At 48.0% G+C, this 17,640-nt stretch overlaps 1 non-coding gene across 1 annotated transcript; it reads right to left on the bottom strand.

The window, feature by feature from the left end:
• Positions 1 to 529: 529 nt before the first annotated feature.
• Positions 530 to 721, bottom strand: LOC144510934 (U2 spliceosomal RNA). The gene has a single exon (XR_013500706.1). It is a non-coding gene; the product is annotated as a U2 spliceosomal RNA (small nuclear RNA).
• Between the last annotated feature and the right edge of the window lie 16,919 nt (positions 722 to 17,640).

Here is a 17,640-nt window from a genome sequence, read left to right as displayed (position 1 = left end):
TTTGATCCTGACCTGAACTTCAAAGGCCACATCAGAGGCAGCAGAGAAAGTGTTTCTTCCCCACATTGATGTCATCTTCCTTTGCCTTTCCTGAGTAGTGCTATTGAAACTTTAATCCAAACCTTATCATCTCCAAACCAATCACCCCAATGGTTAACTTGCTGACCTTCATCGCAAAAATGCAACCCAGACAAAATTCACTCACCAGATCTCGCTAAATCTTAACCTCGTCTCCTCCAACTTTCATTGGCAGTTTCACCAAAGTTTTGATCTTAAATTCCTTGACCTCATCAGAAATCACTCAGTAACCTTTGCCCTTTGATCTTATGTTTTTTATATACTTTTCCAATTCAATCAAATCAAGTCCAATTCAGAGTCTCAACAAGTTGAGACATTTCCGATCCAGGCTGACAAGACAGGGTATGCGACCCTTTACCCTGCCTAGGGCCTGATCTACATGAGCCAAGCTGATTGGAGTAGGCAGACGTCTCCGCCCCCCCCAGGCTTGATCTCATTTGCATCTTAGCCAAAAGGCTGAGATGCCGCTTTTTAAAAAATTGCTTCATATGAAAATGAAGCTTAAATGCAACCCAATGACCTCAACCAAGTGCAGCATCAGCAGACCACACTTGATCTTAGCCAAAAGGCCGAGAAGCGATAGCCTGTAAACTGATAAGAATAGATACTACACTTGATCTTAGCCAAAAGGCCGAGAGGTTCTGCTGCTCCCTTAGGCCCAGATTACCTTTAGGAACAAAGGGATTAGGAGCAGGAATCGGGAAATTCAACCCTTCGAGCCTGCTCCGCTATTCAATCAGATCATGGCTGATCTCTCCCTGTCTCAAATCCACCTCCCCACCTGTTCCCCGTCTCCCTGCATCCTGTTTCTATCAGAAATATATCCATCTCCCTCTTGAAACCATTCAATGATTCAGACTCCACCGCGCGATGGGGCAGCAAGTTCCACAAATTCACCACCCTCTGCGAGAAGTAGTTCCTCCTCATCTCAATTTTAAATCTACCGCCTCTCAACCTATACCTGTGACCGCTTGTTCAAGATTGCCCCACAAGAGGAAACATTTGGGGGGCGATTCCCTCATCCCACTGCGGTGCTTTTGTAGTGCATCGTGCCGGGAGACTCGAGCAGAGGCTGTTTCGCAGGTTCTCCGCTGAGCACCACGGCCTCCGCCAGTCTCCCAAGGCCCAATTTCCAGAATAAGCGCGGAGCTGCCCAATCTCTACAGCAGCTCATTTTAATATCATTTCAACCCTATTAGCAGGCACGGGATGGAATTCATTTTGAAACTCTCTGACACAGAGCGATGCCAACAGCAGCATTTACTGCAGTTTTTACACAAATTCAACACTTTGAATCTTTCTAGGAGAATCTCCTCTTTGGTCCACGTTTACTTTATACCTCGATCAGATCCCCTCTCATCCTTCTAAACCCCAGCGAGTACAAGCACAAACTGTTCAATCTCTCCTCATACATCAATCCTTTCATCCCCGGAATCAATCTGGTGAACCTCCTCTGAACTGCCTCCAATGCCACCACATCCTCCCTCAAATAAGGAGAACAAAACTGGACACAATACTCCAGGTGTGGTCTCACCAACACCCGATACAATCGCAACAACACGCATCGACTTTTATATCCCAGTCCATTCGCACTAAATGCCAACATCCCATTGGCCTTTTTCATTACGTGCTGCACCTGCACACCAACCTTCTGTAATTAAACTCCATCTGCCAGATTTTAGCCCATTCTCCAAGCCTATCGATACCCATCTGCAAAATCTTCATATCCTCTTCACTGCCTGCTTTCCCGCCTATTTCAGTATCATCCGCAAATTTTGCTACGTTACACTCTGTCCCTGCTTGCTGGATAGAAATGGTTCGATCAATCAGACGCAGCATGGATTCATGAGGGGAAAGTCGTGCTTGACGAACATGTTGGATTTTTATGAAGATGTGACTAGGGCGGTTGATGGAGGAGAACCGGTGGATGCGGTGTTTTTGGATTTCCAAAAGGCGTTTGATAAGGTGCCCCATAAAAGGCTGCTGAAGAAGATTAGGGCACACGGAGTTGGGGGTAGTGTGTTAAAGTGGATTGGGGACTGGCTATCCGACAGGAAGCAAAGAGTCGGAATAAATGGGTGTTTTTCCGGTTGGAGGAAGGTAACTAGTGGCGTGCCGCAGGGATCGGTACTCGGGCCGCAACTGTTTACCATTTATATAGATGATCTGGAGGAGGGGACGGAGTGTAGGGTAACGAAGTTTGCAGACGACACAAAGATAAGTGGAAAAGTGAATCGTGTGGAGGACGGAGAAGATCTGCAGAGAGATTTGGACAGGCTGAGTGAGTGGGCGAGGATATGACAAATGGAGTATAACGTTGAGAAATGCGAGGTTATACACTTTGGAGGAAATAATAACAAATGGGATTATTATCTCAATGGAAACAAATTAAAACATGCTACCGTGCAAAGGGACCTGGGGGTCCTTGTGCATGAGACGCAAAAGCCCAGTCTGCAGGTACAACAGGTGATCAAGAAGGCAAATGGGATGTTGGCCTATATTGCGAAGGGGATAGAATATAAAAGCAGGGATGTCTTGATGCACCTGTACAGGGCATTGGTGAGGCCGCAGCTGGAATACTGTGTGCAGTATTGGTCCCCTTATATGAGGAAGGATATATTGGCATTGGAGGGAGTGCAGAGAAGGTTCACCAGGTTGATACCGGAGATGAGGGGTTTGGATTATGAGGAGAGGCTGAGGAGATTGGGTTTGTACTCGTTGGAGTTTAGAAGGATGAGGGGGGATCTTATGGAGACTTATAAGATAATGCGGGGGCTGGATAGGGTGGAGGCGGAGAGATTCTTTCCACTTAGTAAGGAAGATAAAACTAGAGGACACAGCCTCAAAATAAAGGGGGGTCAGTTTAAGACAGAGTTGAGGAGGAACTTCTTCTCCCAGAGGGTGGTGAATCTCTGGAATTCTCTGCCCACTGAGGTGGTGGAGGCTACCTCGCTGAATATGTTTAAAGCGCGGATGGATGGATTCCTGAGCGGTAAGGGAATTAAGGGTTATGGGGATCAGGCGGGTAAGTGGTACTGATCCACGTCAGATCAGCCATGATCTTATTGAATGGCGGGGCAGGCTCGAGGGGCTAGGTGGCCTACTTCTGCTCCTATTTCTTATGTTCTTATGTTCTTATTTATATAGATTGTAAACAGTTGAGGTCCGAGGACTGATCCCTGCGGCACCCCGTTCGTTACATTTCACTAGCCAGAGAAGGACCCATTTATCCCGACCCTCTGCTTTCTGTCAGTCAGCCAATCCTCAATCCAATCCAGTACTCTACCCCCAATCCCCAGCGATCTCATCTTCAGGATCAGTCTGTTATGTGTCAAACGCTTTCTGGAAGTCCAGATATACCTCATCCACACCACTGAGGCTTAGCTCAGTTGGCTGAACAGAGCGATGTCAACAGCACAGGTTCAGTTCCCATACCGGCTGAAATTATGAACCTTTATATCTTTACCTGGGTGGGTTTTTAGTTCAATAAAAATCAACTCATTTGTGCTTAAATTTCAAAAAAACGTCAAACTGGTTTCTTTGCAGTCAGTTTGTTAAACACAGCCAAAGAACTAATCCCTCACCCTTATAAATCACACTGGCATAAACATGGATTCCGGCCAAATGGCCTCCTCCTGTACTGCAGGGAATGTGTGATTCTAATCCACTGAGAGCGAGTCCTGGCAAGTTATAAACATGATGTGGAGATGCCGGCGTTGGACTGAGGTAAACACAGTAAGAAGTCTCACAACACCAGGTTAAAGTCCAACAGGTTTATTTGGTAGCAAACGCCACTAGCTTTCGGAGCGTGCTGCTCCTTCGTCAGGTGGAGTATCAGGTATCTGATACGCTGCAGGAAAGGATGTCCCAAGGCATGGTACATTGGGAAACCATGCAGACGCTACGACAACAGATGAATGAACACCGCTCAACAATCACCAGGCAAGACTGTTCTCTTCCTGTTGGGGAGCACTTCAGCGGTCATGGGCATTCGGCCTCTGATCTTCGGGTAAGCGTTCTCCAAGGCGGCCTTCACGACACATGACAGCGCAGAGTCACTGAGCAGAAACTGATAGCCAAGTTCCGCACACATGAGGACAGCCTCAACCGGGATCTTGGGTTCATGTCACACTATCTGTAACCCCCACAACTTGCCTGGACTTGCAAAATCTCACTAGCTGTCCTGTCTGGAGACAATACACATCTCTTTAACCTGTGCTTAATGCTCTCTCCACTCACATTGTCTGTACCTTTAAGACTTGATTAGCTGTAAAGACTCACATTCCAATCATTATTCTGTAAATTGAGTTTGTGTCTCTGTGCCCTGTTTGTGAACAGATCTCCCACTCCACCTGATGAAGGTGCAGCGCTCCGAAAGCTAGTGGCGTTTGCTACCAAATAAACCTGTTGGACTTTAACGTGGTGTTGTTAGACTTCTTACTGAGGTTATAAATACACAGAAACTTTCCCTTTAACACCCACAGCAGCAGCATGTTTGCAGGATCCAGATCCTTGTGTTTGGTTGCATGAAGCCACTGCCCTCAAATGGTGATAATCTCCTCCTGAAGCAGGTAAACCAACCAAAATTCAAATCAAAGCCTCGATTCTAAACTCTGCACCAATGTCAAGTGGAAGGGAGGGAGTGGCAGGGTGGACCTGTTAAATCCTTATCAATGGGACATGTAACATTAATCCAAAGCACCTGTCTCTGTTGTAGGTTTAATCACAGGAGGCATTGTGCCTCAATCCGGCGGGACGGAGATCCCTCATTAACCAGCAATCAGGTACTTGCTGCCGCCGGAACTCTCACGGCCCAACTGTCCACCATCTACACAGCACAAGTCAGGAGTGTGATGGATTAATCTCCACTTGCCTGGATGGGTGCGGCTCCGACAACACTCAAGAAGCTCGACACCATCCATGAGGCAGTGGTATTTTGGTTCTGTCACTGGACTAGTAATCCAGAATCCCAGAGTAATGTCCTGGGGACCTGGGTTCAAATCCCACCACAGCAGATAGTGAAATATAAATCCAATTAAACATCTGGAATTAAATATTTGGATTAAACATCTGGAATTAAACATTAGCATTTGGAATACTGCGTCCAGTTCTGGTCGCCACACTACCGGAAGGACATGGAGGCTTTGGAGAGAGTACAGAGAAGGTTTACCAGGATGTTGCCTGGTATGGAGGGTCTTAGCTATGAGGAGAGATTGGGTAAACTGGGGTTGTTCTCCCTGGAAAGACGGAGGATGAGGGGCGACCTAATAGAGGTGTATAAAATTATGAAGGGCATAGATAGGGTGAACAGTGGGAAGCTTTTTCCCAGGTCGGAGGTGACAAACACAAGGGGTCACGGGTTCAAGGTGAAGGGGGGCAAGGTTCAACACAGGTGTCAGGGGGACGTATTTTACACAGCGGGTGGTGGGGGCCTGGAATGCACTGCCAAGCAAGGTGATTGAGGCGGACACGCTGGGATCGTTTAAGACTTATCTAGATAGCCACATGAACAGACTGGGAATAGAGGGATACAAACGCATGGTCTAGTTGGGCACATGAGCGGCGCAGGCTTGGAGGGCCGAAGGGCCTGTTCCTGTGCTGTATTGTTCTTTGTTCTAAAACTCTACTAATGACCATGATACCATTGTCATAAAAACACCCACCTGGTTCACTGATGTCTTTTAGGGAAGTAAATCTGCCATCCTTACCTGGTCTGGCCTATATGTGACTACAAAGCCACAGCAATGTGGTTGACTGTTAAGTGTCCCTTTAAGATGATCTTTGCATCGTCGATGGAGACGGGAGAGGTTCCGGAGGATTGGAGGATTGCGGATGTGGTCCCTATATTCAAGAAAGGGAACAGGGACAGCCCGGGAAATTACCGACCGGTGAGTCTAACCTCAGTGGTTGGTAAGTTGATGGAGAGGATCCTGAGAGACAGGATTTATGATCATCTAGAGAAGTTTAGTATGATCAAAAGTAGTCAGCACGGCTTTGTCAGGGGCAGGTCGTGCCTTACGAGCCTGGTTGAGTTCTTTGAAAATGTGACCAAGCACATTGACGAAGGAAGAGCGGTGGATGTGGTCTATATGGACTTCAGCAAGGCGTTCGATAAGGTCCCCCATGCAAGACTTCTTGAGAAAGTGAGAGGGCATGGGATCCAAGGGGCTGTTGCCTTGTGGATCCAGAACTGGCTTGCCTGCAGAAGGCAGAGAGTGGCTGTGGAGGGGTCTTTCTCTGCATGGAGGTCAGTGACCAGTGGAGTGCCCCAGGGATCTGTTCTGGGACCCTTGCTGTTTGTCATTTTCATAAATGACCTGGATGAGGAAGTGGAGGGATGGGTTGGTAAGTTTGCTGACGACACCAAGGTAGGTGGTGTTGTGGATAGTTTGGAGGGATGTCAGAAGTTGCAGCGAGACATAGATAGAATGCAAGACTGGGCGGAGAAGTGGCAGATGGACTTCAACCCGGATAAGTGTGTAGTGATCCATTTTGGCAGATCCAATGGGATGGAGCAGCAGTATAAAATGAAGGGTACCATTCTTAGCAGTGTAGAGGATCAGAAGGACCTTGGGGTCCGGGTCCATAGGACTCTTAAATCGGCCTCGCAGGTGGAGGATGCGGTCAAGAAGGCGTATGGCGTACTGGCCTTCATTAATCGAGGGATTGAGTTTAGGAGTCGGGAGATAATGCTGCAGCTTTATAGGACCCTGGTTAGACCCCACTTGGAGTACTGCGCGCAGTTCTGGTCACCTCATTACAGGAAAGATGTTGAAGCCATTGAAAGGGTGCAGAGGAGATTTACAAGGATGTTGCCTGGATTGGGGGGCATGCCTTATGAGGATAGGTTGAGGGAGCTTGGTCTCTTCTCCCTGGAGAGACGAAGGATGAGAGGTGACCTGATAGAGGTTTACAAGATGTTGAGGGGTCTGGATAGGGTGGACTCTCAGAGGCTATTTCCAAGGGCTGAAATGGTTGCTACGAGAGGACACAGGTTTAAGGTGCTGGGGGGTAGGTACAGGGGGGATGTCAGGGGTAAGTTTTTCACTCAGAGGGTGGTGGGTGAGTGGAATCGGCTGACGTCGGTGGTGGTGGAGGCAAACTCGTTGGGGTCTTTTAAGAGACTTCTGGATGAGTACATGGGATTTAATGGGATTGAGGGCTATAGATAGGCCTAGAGGTGGGGATGTGATCGGCGCAACTTGTGGGCCGAAGGGCCTGTTTGTGCTGTGGCTTTCTATGTTCTATGTTCTAAGAGCAGTTAGGGATGGGCAGTAAATGCCAACCAGCGAGCGATGTCCACAATCCCATCAAAGAATTTAATAAAAAGCATCCAACTTGATTGGCACCCTATCCACAACCTGGAAAATCCACTCCCTTCACCACTGAAGCACTGGCATGGCAACCGTGTGTACAACCTGCAGCAACGCACCAAGATTCCCTCGGCAGCACCTGACAAATGCGTGACCTCCAGCTTCTAGAGGGTCAAGGGCAGCAGATACCTGGAACACCACCGCCTGGAGGTTTCCCTTCAAATCACTCACCATCCTGACGTCGAAATACATCACCATTCCTTCACTGTCACTGGGTCAAAATCCGAGAACACCCTCCCTAACAGCACTGTGGGTGTACCTACACCTCAGGAATTGCAGAGGGTTCAAGAAGGCAGCTCACTACCACCTTCTCGAGGGTAATTAGGGATGGGTAATAAATGCTGGTCCAGCCAATGACGCCCACATCACGGGAATTAATTGTTAAAAATCAACAAAGAACAAAGAACAGTACAGCACAGGAAACAGGCCCTTCGGCCCTCCAAGCCTGTGCCGCTCCTTGGTCCAACTAGACCATTCGTTTGTATCCCTCCATTCCCAGGCTGCTCATGTGACTATCCAGGTAAGTCTAAAACAATGTCAGTGAGCCTGCCTCCACCACCCTACTTGGCAGCGCATTCCAGGCCCCCACCACCCTCTGTGTAAAAAACATCCCTCTGATATCTGAGTTATACTTCGCCCCTCTCACCTTGAGCCCGTGACCCCTCATGATCGTCACTTCTGATCTGGGAAAAAGCTTCCCACCGTTCACCCTATCTATACCCTTCATAATCTTGTACACCTCTATTAGATCTCCCCTCATTCTCCTTCTTTCCAGGGAGTACAACCCCAGTTTACCCAAACTCTCCTCATAGCTAAGACCCTCCATACCAGGCAACATCCTGGTAAACCTTCTCTGCACTCTCTCTAATGCCTCCACGTCCTTCTGGTAGTGCGGCGACCAGAACTGGACGCAGTACTCCAAATGTGACCTAACAAGTGATCTATACAGCTGCATCATCAGACTCCAGCTTTTATACTCTATACCCCGTCCTATAAAGGCAAGCATACCATATGCATTCTTCACCACCTTCTCCACCTGTGTTGCCACCTTCAAAGATTTGTGGACTTGCACACCTAGGTCCCTCTGTGTTTCTATACTCTTGATGGCTCTGCCATTTATTGTATAACTCCTCCTTACATTATTTCTTCCAAAATGCATCACTTTGCATTTATCTGGATTAAATTCCATCTGCCACCTCTCCGCCCAATTTTCCAGCCTATCTATATCCTGCTGTATTGCCCGACTATGCTCATCGCTTTCCGCAAGTCCAGCCATCTTCGTGTCATCCGCAAACTTGCTTATAACACCAGTTACATCTTCTTCCAAATCATTTATATATATCACAAATAGCAGAGGTCCCAGTACAGAGCCCTGCGGAACACCACTGGTCACAGACCTCCAGCCGGAAAAAGACCCTTCGACCGCTACCCTCTGTCTCCTATGGCCAAGCCAGTTCTCCACCCATCTAGCCACTTCTCCTTGTATCCCATGAGCTTTAACTTTCTTAACCAACCTGCCATGTGGGACTTTGTCAAATGCCTTACTGAAATCCATATAGACGACATCCACGGCCCTTCCTTCGTCAACCGTTTTTGTCACTTCCTCAAAAAACTTCACCAAATTTGTAAGGCACGACCTCCCACTTACAAAACCATGCTGTCTGTCACTAATGAGATTGTTCCGTTCTAAATGCACGTACATCCTGTCTCTAAGAATCCTCTCCATCAACTCCCCTACCACGGACGTCAAGCTCACCGGCCTATATTAAGGAAAACCCTAAGGCGTTCTATAAATATGTGAAGAGTAAAAGGATGAGACGTGAAGGAATAGGACCTATAAAAGGTGAAGGTGGGAAAATCTGTACGGAACCAGTAGAAATGGCAGAGGTGCTTAATGAGTATTTTGCCTCGGTTTTCACAGAGGAGAAGGACCTGGGTGGATGTACTGTGGGCTTGCGGTGGACTGAAAAGATTGAGTATGTGGACTTTAACAAAGAGGTTGTGCTGGAATCTTTGAATGGCATCAAGATAGATAAGTCGCCGGGTCCGGATGGGATGTACCCCAGGTTACTGTGGGAGGCGAGGGAAGAGATTGCAGAGCCTCTGGCGATGATCTTTGCGTCGTCAATGGAGACGGGAGAGGTGCCGGAGGATTGGAGGATTGCGGATGTGGTTCCTATTTTCAAGAAGGGGAAAAGGGATAGCCCAGGTAATTACCGACCGGTGAGTCTAACCTCAGTGGTTGGTAAGCTGATGGAGAAGATCCTGAGGGACAAGATTTATGAACATTTAGAGAGGTTTAGTATGCTCAAGAATACTCAGCATGGCTTTGTCAAAGGCAGATCGTGCCTTACGAGCCTGGTGGAGTTCTTTGAAAATGTGACTAAACACATTGACGAAGGGAAGGCGGTAGATGTGGTTTATATGGATTTTAGCAAGGCGTTCAATAAGGTCCTCCATGCAAGGCTTCCAGAAAAAGTGAGAGGGCATGGGATCCAAGGGGCTGCTGCCCTGTGGATCCAGAACTGGCTTGCCCAAAGGAGGCAGAGAGTGTGTATAGATGGGTCTTTTACTAAATGGAGGTCGGTCTCCAGTGGTGTGCCCCAGGGATCTGTTCTGGGACCCTAGCTGTTTGTCATTTTCATAAATGACCTGGATGAGGAAATAGAGGGATGGGTTGGTAAGTTTGCCGATGACACGAAGGTTGGTGGGGTTGTGGATAGTCTGGAGGGATGTCAGAAGTTACAGAGGGACGTAGATAGGATGCAAGATTGGGCGGAGAAGTGGCAGATGGACTTCAACCCAGAAAAATGCGTCGTGGTCCATTTTGGCAGGTCGAATGGGATGAAGGAGTACAATATAAAGGGAAAGACTCTTAGTACTGTAGAGGATCAGAAGGACCTTAGGGTCCAGGTCCATAGGACTCTAAAATCGGCCCCGCAGGTGGAGGAGGTGGTTAAGAAGGCGTATGGTGTGCTGGCCTTTATCAATCGAGGGATTGAATTTAGGAGTCCGGGGATAATGATGCAGCTATGTAAGACCCTCGTCAGACCCCACTTGGAGTACTGTGCTCAGTTCTGGTCGCCTCATTACAGGAAGGACGTGGAAAAGATTGAAAGGATGCAGAGGAGATTTACAAGGATGTTGCCTGGATTTAGTGTCATGCCTTATGAGGATAGGCTGAGGGAGCTCGGTCTTTTCTCCTTGGAGAGACGTAGGATGAGAGGAGACCTAATAGAGGTATATAAGATGTTGAGAGGCATAGATCGGGTGGACTCTCAGAGGCTTTTTCCCAGGGTGGAAATGGCTGCCACGAGAGGACACAGGTTTAAGGTGCTGGGGGGTAGATACAGGGGAAATGTTCGGGGGAATTTTTTCACACAGAGGGTGGTGGGCGAGTGGAATCGGCTGCCGTCAGTGGTGGTGGAGGCAAACTCAATAGGGTCTTTTAAGAGATTCCTGGATGAGTACGTGGGACTTAATAGGATGGAGGGTTATCGGTAGGCCTAAAAGGTAGGGATATGTTCGGCACAACTTGTGGGGCCGAAAGGCCTGTTTTTGTGCTGTAGTTTTTCTATGTTTCCATAATTTCCTGGGTTATCCCTGCTACCCTTCTTAAACAACGGAACCACATTCACTATCCTCCAATCCTCAGGGACCTCACCTGTGTCCAATGAAGAGACAAAAATTTCCGTCAGAGGCCCAGCAATTACATCTCTTGTCTCCCTGAGCAGTCTGGGATAGAGGCCATCAGGCCCTGGGGATTTGTCAGTTTTAATGTTCCCTAAAAAACCTAACACTTCCTCCCTTGCAATGGAGATTCTCTCTAACGGGTCAACACCTCCCTCTGAGACACTCCCAGTCAACAAGTCCCTCTCCTTCGTGAATACCGATGCAAAGTATTCATTTAGGATCTCCCCTATTCCCTTGGGTTCTAAGCATAATTCCCTTCCTTTGTCCCTGAGGGGTCCGACTTTTTCCCTGACAATTCTTTTGTTCCTAACGTATGAATAGAATGCCTTAGGATTCTCCTTAATCCTGCCTGCCAAGAACATCTTGTAACCTCTTTTTGCCCTTCTAACTCCCCGTTTGAGTTCTTTCCTACTCTCTCTGTATTCCTCCAGAGCTCCATCAGTTTTCAGTTGCCTGGACTTAACGTACGCCTCCCTTTTCATTTTAATCAGATCCTCAATTTCCCTGGTTATCCACGGCTCTCGTATCCTACCTTTCCTATCCTTCCTTTTTACAGGGACATGCCTATCCTGCAGCCTTATCAATTGTTCCTTAAAAGACTCCCACATGCCAGACGCGGACTTACCCTCGAACATCCTCTCCCAATCAACGTCCACCAATTCCTGCCTAATCCGGCTATAGTTAGCCTTCCCCCAATTTAGCACCCTGCCCGAAGGACAGCACTCATCCTTGTCCATTACTATCCTAAAGTTAACAGAGTTATGGTCACTATTTGCCACATGTTCCCCTACCGAAACTTTGACGACCTGACCGGGCTCATTTCCCAGAACTAGGTCCAGTATAGCCCCCTCTCTAGTTGGGCTATCTACATACTGTTCCAAAGAACCTTCCAGGATACATTTTACAAATTCCTCCCCGTCCGGACCCCCACTCACTGCCCAATTGGAGACAGGCTCTAAGCACTTTCCAGTCTATACCAGGGAAATTTAAATCCCCCACTACAACAACCCTATTTTTTCTGCACCTATCCAGAATCTCCTGACATATCCTTTCCTCCACTTCCCGTGGGCTGTTGGGTGGTCTGTAGTACACCCCGAGCATACTGACTGCACCTTTCCTGTTTCTGAGTTCCACCCACAGCGACTCAGTACATGACCCCTCTAAGTTGTCTACCCTCTGCACCGCGGTAATATGCTCCCTAACTAATACCACTACTCCCCCACCTTTTTTAGCCCCTCCTCTGTCTCGCCTAAAACACTTATACCCCGGAATATTCAGCTGCCATGTGGGATCAGAGCGGGGTTTAGCCGTTACAGTCTTTAACAGCTGTTGTTTAGGCCAGTCTACGCCCCAATGGATGGGACAATGGCTTCACTTATTGGTCCCCGATTATTGAAGTCCGTGCTGCCTGCTTTGTGTAGAAACACTCACTGCCTAATTGGAGGCAGGCAGGCTCCGGGCAGCTCATAGGCTGGTCTTTTTGAGATAATGCCATCTCCCTCACAGATGGAGCAGAGGGTCTTGCAGCTTTCCTCAACTTGGAAAGAAAACACAACCTAAAAACACAGATTTCCAAATAATTTCACCCAGCAGCCAGAACACATGAAGCATTGGAGCAATGCAGAGCTGTCCCCATCTGCAAATTATTCACTGTTTTCTCAGAGAGTGGAAAAGATCCACCTTTGTACTCAGTTCTTGGCGCCAGAATCTCAGAGCGTTCTTTGCCGAGAAAGACATTTGGAGTAAAATGTCTCCCTCTGCTGGTCGTAGCCTGTGTTAACCACATCCCAGATCCTCGACAATGTGAGTAAAGGTGAGAATAGAGGAAGTGAACTTGTTCCCAGACTGAAACACATGGTAACTGTGTAATTATTACACAGAAACATAGAAACTAGAAGCAGGAGGAGGCCATTTGGCCCTTCGAGCCGATTCCGCCATTCATTTTGATCATGGCTGATCATCGAATTCAATATCCTGATCCCCCCCTTCCTCCCATATCCCTTGATCCCTTTAGCTCCAAGAGCTATATCTAATTTCTTCTTGAAATCAGACCACGTTTTGGCCTCAACTACTTTCTGTGGGAGTGAATTCCACACATTCACCACCCTCTGGGTGAAGAAATTTCTCCTCACCTCAGTTCTAAAAGGTTTACCCCTTATCCTCAAACTATGACACCCTAGTTAGCCAATTGGATACAAAATTGGTTTGATGAAAGAAGACAGAGGGTAGTTGTAGAGGGTTGATTTTCAAACTGGAGGCCTGTGACCAGCGGTGTGCCTCAGGGATCAGTGCTGGGCCCACTGTTATTTGTCATTTATATGAATGATTTGGATGAAGATTTAGTAGGCATGGTTAGTAAGTTTGTAGATGACACCAAGGTTGGTGGCATAGTGGATATTGAAGAAGGTTACCTTGGATTGCAATGGGATCTTGATCAATTGGGCCAGTGGGCTGATGAATGGCAGATGGAGTTTAATTTAGATAAAGGCAAGGTGATGTATTTTGGTAGATTGAACCAGGGCAGGACTCACTCAGTTAATGGTAGGGCGTTGGGGAGAGTTACAGAACAAAGAGATCTAGGGGTACATGTTCATTGCTCCTTGAAAGTGGAGTCACAGGTGGACAGAGTGGTGAAGAAGGCATTTAGCATTTATCATGTTTCATTGGTCAGAATATTGAATACAGGAGTTGGGACGTCTTGTTGAAGTTGTACAAGACATTGGTAAGGCCACACTTGGGTTACTGTGTACATTTCTGGTCACCCTATTATAGAAAGGATATTATTAAACAAGAAAGAGTGCAGAAAATATTTACTAGGATGCTACCGGGACTTGATGGTTTGAGTTACAAAGAACAAAGAACAATACAGCACAGGAACAGGCCCTTCAGCCCTCCAAGCCTGCGCCGCTCATGTGCCCACTAGACCATTCTTTTGTATCCCTCTATTCCCAGTCTGTTCATGTGGCTATCTAGATAAGTCTTAAACGATCCCAGCGTGTCCGCCTCAATCACCTTGCTTGGCAGTGCATTCCAGGCCCCCACCACCCTCTGTGTAAACTACGTCCCCCTAACATCTGTGTTGAAACTTGCCCCCTCACCTTGAACCCGTGACCCCTTGTGTTCGTCACCTCCGACCTGGGAAAAAGCTTCCCTCTGTTCACTCTATCTATGCCCTTCATAATTTTATACACGTCTATTAGGTCACCCCTCATCCTCCGTCTTTCCAAGGAGAACAACCCCAGTTTACCTAATCTCCCCTCATAGCTAAGACCCTCCATACCAGGCAACATTCTGGTAAACCTTCTCTGTACTCTCTCCAAAGCCTCCACATCCTTCTGGTAGTGTGGCGACCAGAACTGGACACAGTATTCCAAATGTGGCCTAACCATCGTTCTATACAGCTGCAACATCATATGCCAACTTTTATATTCTATGCCATGTCCAATAAAGGCAAGCATGCCATAAAAAAAAGGCAAGCATGCCATAACATGCGGGTCCAGCGGAGATTCACACGGATGATCCCAGGAATGGTAGGCCTGACATACGATGAACGTCTGAGGATCGTGGGATTATATTCATTGGAGTTTAGGAGGTTGAGGGGAGATCTAATAGAAACTTACAAGATAATGAACGGCTTAGATAGGATGGACGTAGGGAAGTTGTTTCCATTAGCAGGGGAGGCTAGGACGCGGGGGCACAGCCTTAGAATAAAAGGGAGTCACTTTAGAACAGAGATGAGGAGAAATTTCTTCAGCCAGAGAGTGGTAGGTCTGTGGAATTCATTGCCACAGAGGGCTGTGGAGGCTGAGACGTTGAGCGTCTTCAAGACAGAAATTGATAAATCCTTGATTTCTCGAGGAATTAAGGGCTATGGGGAGAGAGCGGGTAAATGGAGTTGAAATCAACCATGATTGAATGGTGGAGTGGACTCGATGGGCCGAATGGCCTTACTTCCGCTCCTATGTCTTATGGTCTTATGGTCTTAACATACCATAAGCATGTTATAAGGAGAGGCTGGATAAACTGGGACTTATTTCTCTGGAGTGTAGGAGGCTGAGGGGTGATCTTATAGAGGTCTATAAAATAATGAGGGGCACAGATCAGCTAGATAGTCAATATCTTTTCCCAAAGGTAGGGGAGTCTAAAACTAGAGGGCACAGGTTTAAGGTGAGAGGGGAGAGATACAAAAGTGTCCAGAGGGGCAATTTTTTCACACAGAGGGTGGTGAGTGTCTGGAACAAGCTGCCAGAGGCAGTAGTAGAGGCGGGTACAATTTTGTCTTTTAAAAAGCGTTTAGGCAGTTACATGGGTACGATGGGTATAGAGGGATATGGGCCAAATTTGTGCAATTGGGACTAGCTTAGTGGTAGAAACTGGGCGGCATGGACAAGTTGGGCCGAAGGGCCTGTTTCATAGAACATAGAACATTACAGCGCAGAACAGGCCCTTCGGCCCACGATGTTGCACCGACCAGTTAAAAAAAAACTGTGACCCTCCAACCTAAACCAATTTCTTTTCGTCCATGAACCTATCTACGGATCTCTTAAACGCCCCCAAACTAGGCGCATTTACAACTGATGCTGGCAGGGCATTCCAATCCCTCACCACCCTCTGGGTAAAGAACCTACCCCTGACATCGGTTCTATAACTACCCCCCCTCAATTTAAAGCCATGCCCCCTCGTGCTGGATTTCTCCATCAGAGGAAAAAGGCTATCACTATCCACCCTATCTAAACCTCTAATCATCTTATATGTTTCAATAAGATCCCCTCTTAGCCGCCGCCTTTCCAGCGAAAACAATCCCAAATCCCTCAGCCTCTCCTCATAGGATCTCCCCTCCATACCAGGCAACATCCTGGTAAACCTCCTCTGCACCCTCTCCAAAGCCTCCACATCCTTCCTGTAATGTGGGGACCAGAACTGCACACAGTACTCCAAGTGCGGCCGCACCAGAGTTGTGTACAGTTGCAACATAACGCTACGACTCCTAAATTCAATCCCCCTACCAATAAACGCCAAGACACCATATGCCTTCTTAACAACCTTATCTACTTGATTCCCAACTTTCAGGGATCTATGCACACATACACCTAGATCCCTCTGCTCCTCCACACTATTCAAAGTCCTCCCGTTAGCCCTATACTCAACACATCTGTTATTCCTACCAAAGTGAATTACCTCACACTTCTCCGCATTAAACTCCATCCGCCACCTCTCGGCCCAACTTTGCAACCTGTCTAAGTCTTCCTGCAAACTACGACACCCTTCCTCACTGTCTACCACACCACCGACTTTGGTGTCATCAGCAAATTTGCTAATCCACCCAACTATACCCTCATCCAGATCATTAATAAATATTACAAACAGCAGTGGCCCCAAAACAGATCCCTGAGGTACACCACTTGTACCATGCTGTAAACCGCTATGAGTCTATGACTCTAGTTCTGGACTCCTCACCATTGGGAACATTCTTTCTGAATCTACCTTGTCTGACAAAAGGGTCATCCAGACACAAAACGTTGGCTCTATTCTCTCCCCACAGAGGCTGTCAGAACTGCTGAGATTTTCCAGCATTTTCTGTTTTTGCTGCCCTGTCTAATCCTGTTTCTATGAGATCCCCTCTCACTCTTCTAAACTGCATCACAGGCTCCAGATCACTGTCCAGCCCCACAACCCCTGCATTGCCGGCCTCCTGACCCCCCCACCCATGGATCGCTGGCCTCCCAGACCTCCCCGTGCCAGGCCCGATCTCACCGGGGGTTCCTCTTACCCCGATGGCCCCCCCACCAATAGGTCCCACCCGCTTGGTACTGCCTGATCCTCGGTGGGCAGTGCCAGGGGGCCAGACTGGCACTGCCAGGTTGGCACTACTCAAGAGGCACACCTCCTGGCGCCCAACCTCCTCGTGGGGGCCTCAATGGCCTCTGTTCCCTCCAGTGGGCTTGGGCTGCCTATTCCCCACTCATGGGGAGCAGTTGTAAACCCCGCTGGAGTGAACCACTCCTGGCTGGTGGTGGGGGGTTGGAGAGGGGGTGGGGGGGCATGGGGGTGGGGAGGGGGGGGCGCTAGTAGGCTCGGAGACTTAAGTCCTGAGCCCGCATGGAGGGAATTACTCTGGAAATCTTCAGCTGGAGTCGTGTAGAGATCGTGGCAGAAAGCCTGCAAAATGGCCCCCCCTGATGTCCCCTGGCCTGTTGCGCTACTCGAGCAGCACAGCATGCTGGGAGAATCGCCCCTCGTGAACCATTCACATCAGCATTGTCAGACACAAGATTTGGTCAAAGAATTAACTTTTCAGAATTGTATAAAGGAGAAGAAGGAAAACGAGATGTCGGGGGTTTTAGGGAAGGAATTTGAAATTTGAGGCTCTCGATAATGGGAGGTGGAATTGGAGTAACGTAGAGATCTCAGCAGGTTGTCAGAAGTCAGAGAGATCAGGAGAGACAGGGACAACGTAACCACAAAGGTCCAAATTTAAATCAGACTCACAGCCAGT

The sequence above is a fragment of the Mustelus asterias genome, chromosome 23 (assembly GCF_964213995.1).
Source record: "Mustelus asterias chromosome 23, sMusAst1.hap1.1, whole genome shotgun sequence".
NCBI classification, from domain to species: domain Eukaryota; kingdom Metazoa; phylum Chordata; class Chondrichthyes; order Carcharhiniformes; family Triakidae; genus Mustelus; species Mustelus asterias.
The sequence above is the reverse complement of the archived record's forward strand: the minus strand, read 5'-3'. Positions and strand labels throughout refer to the sequence as shown.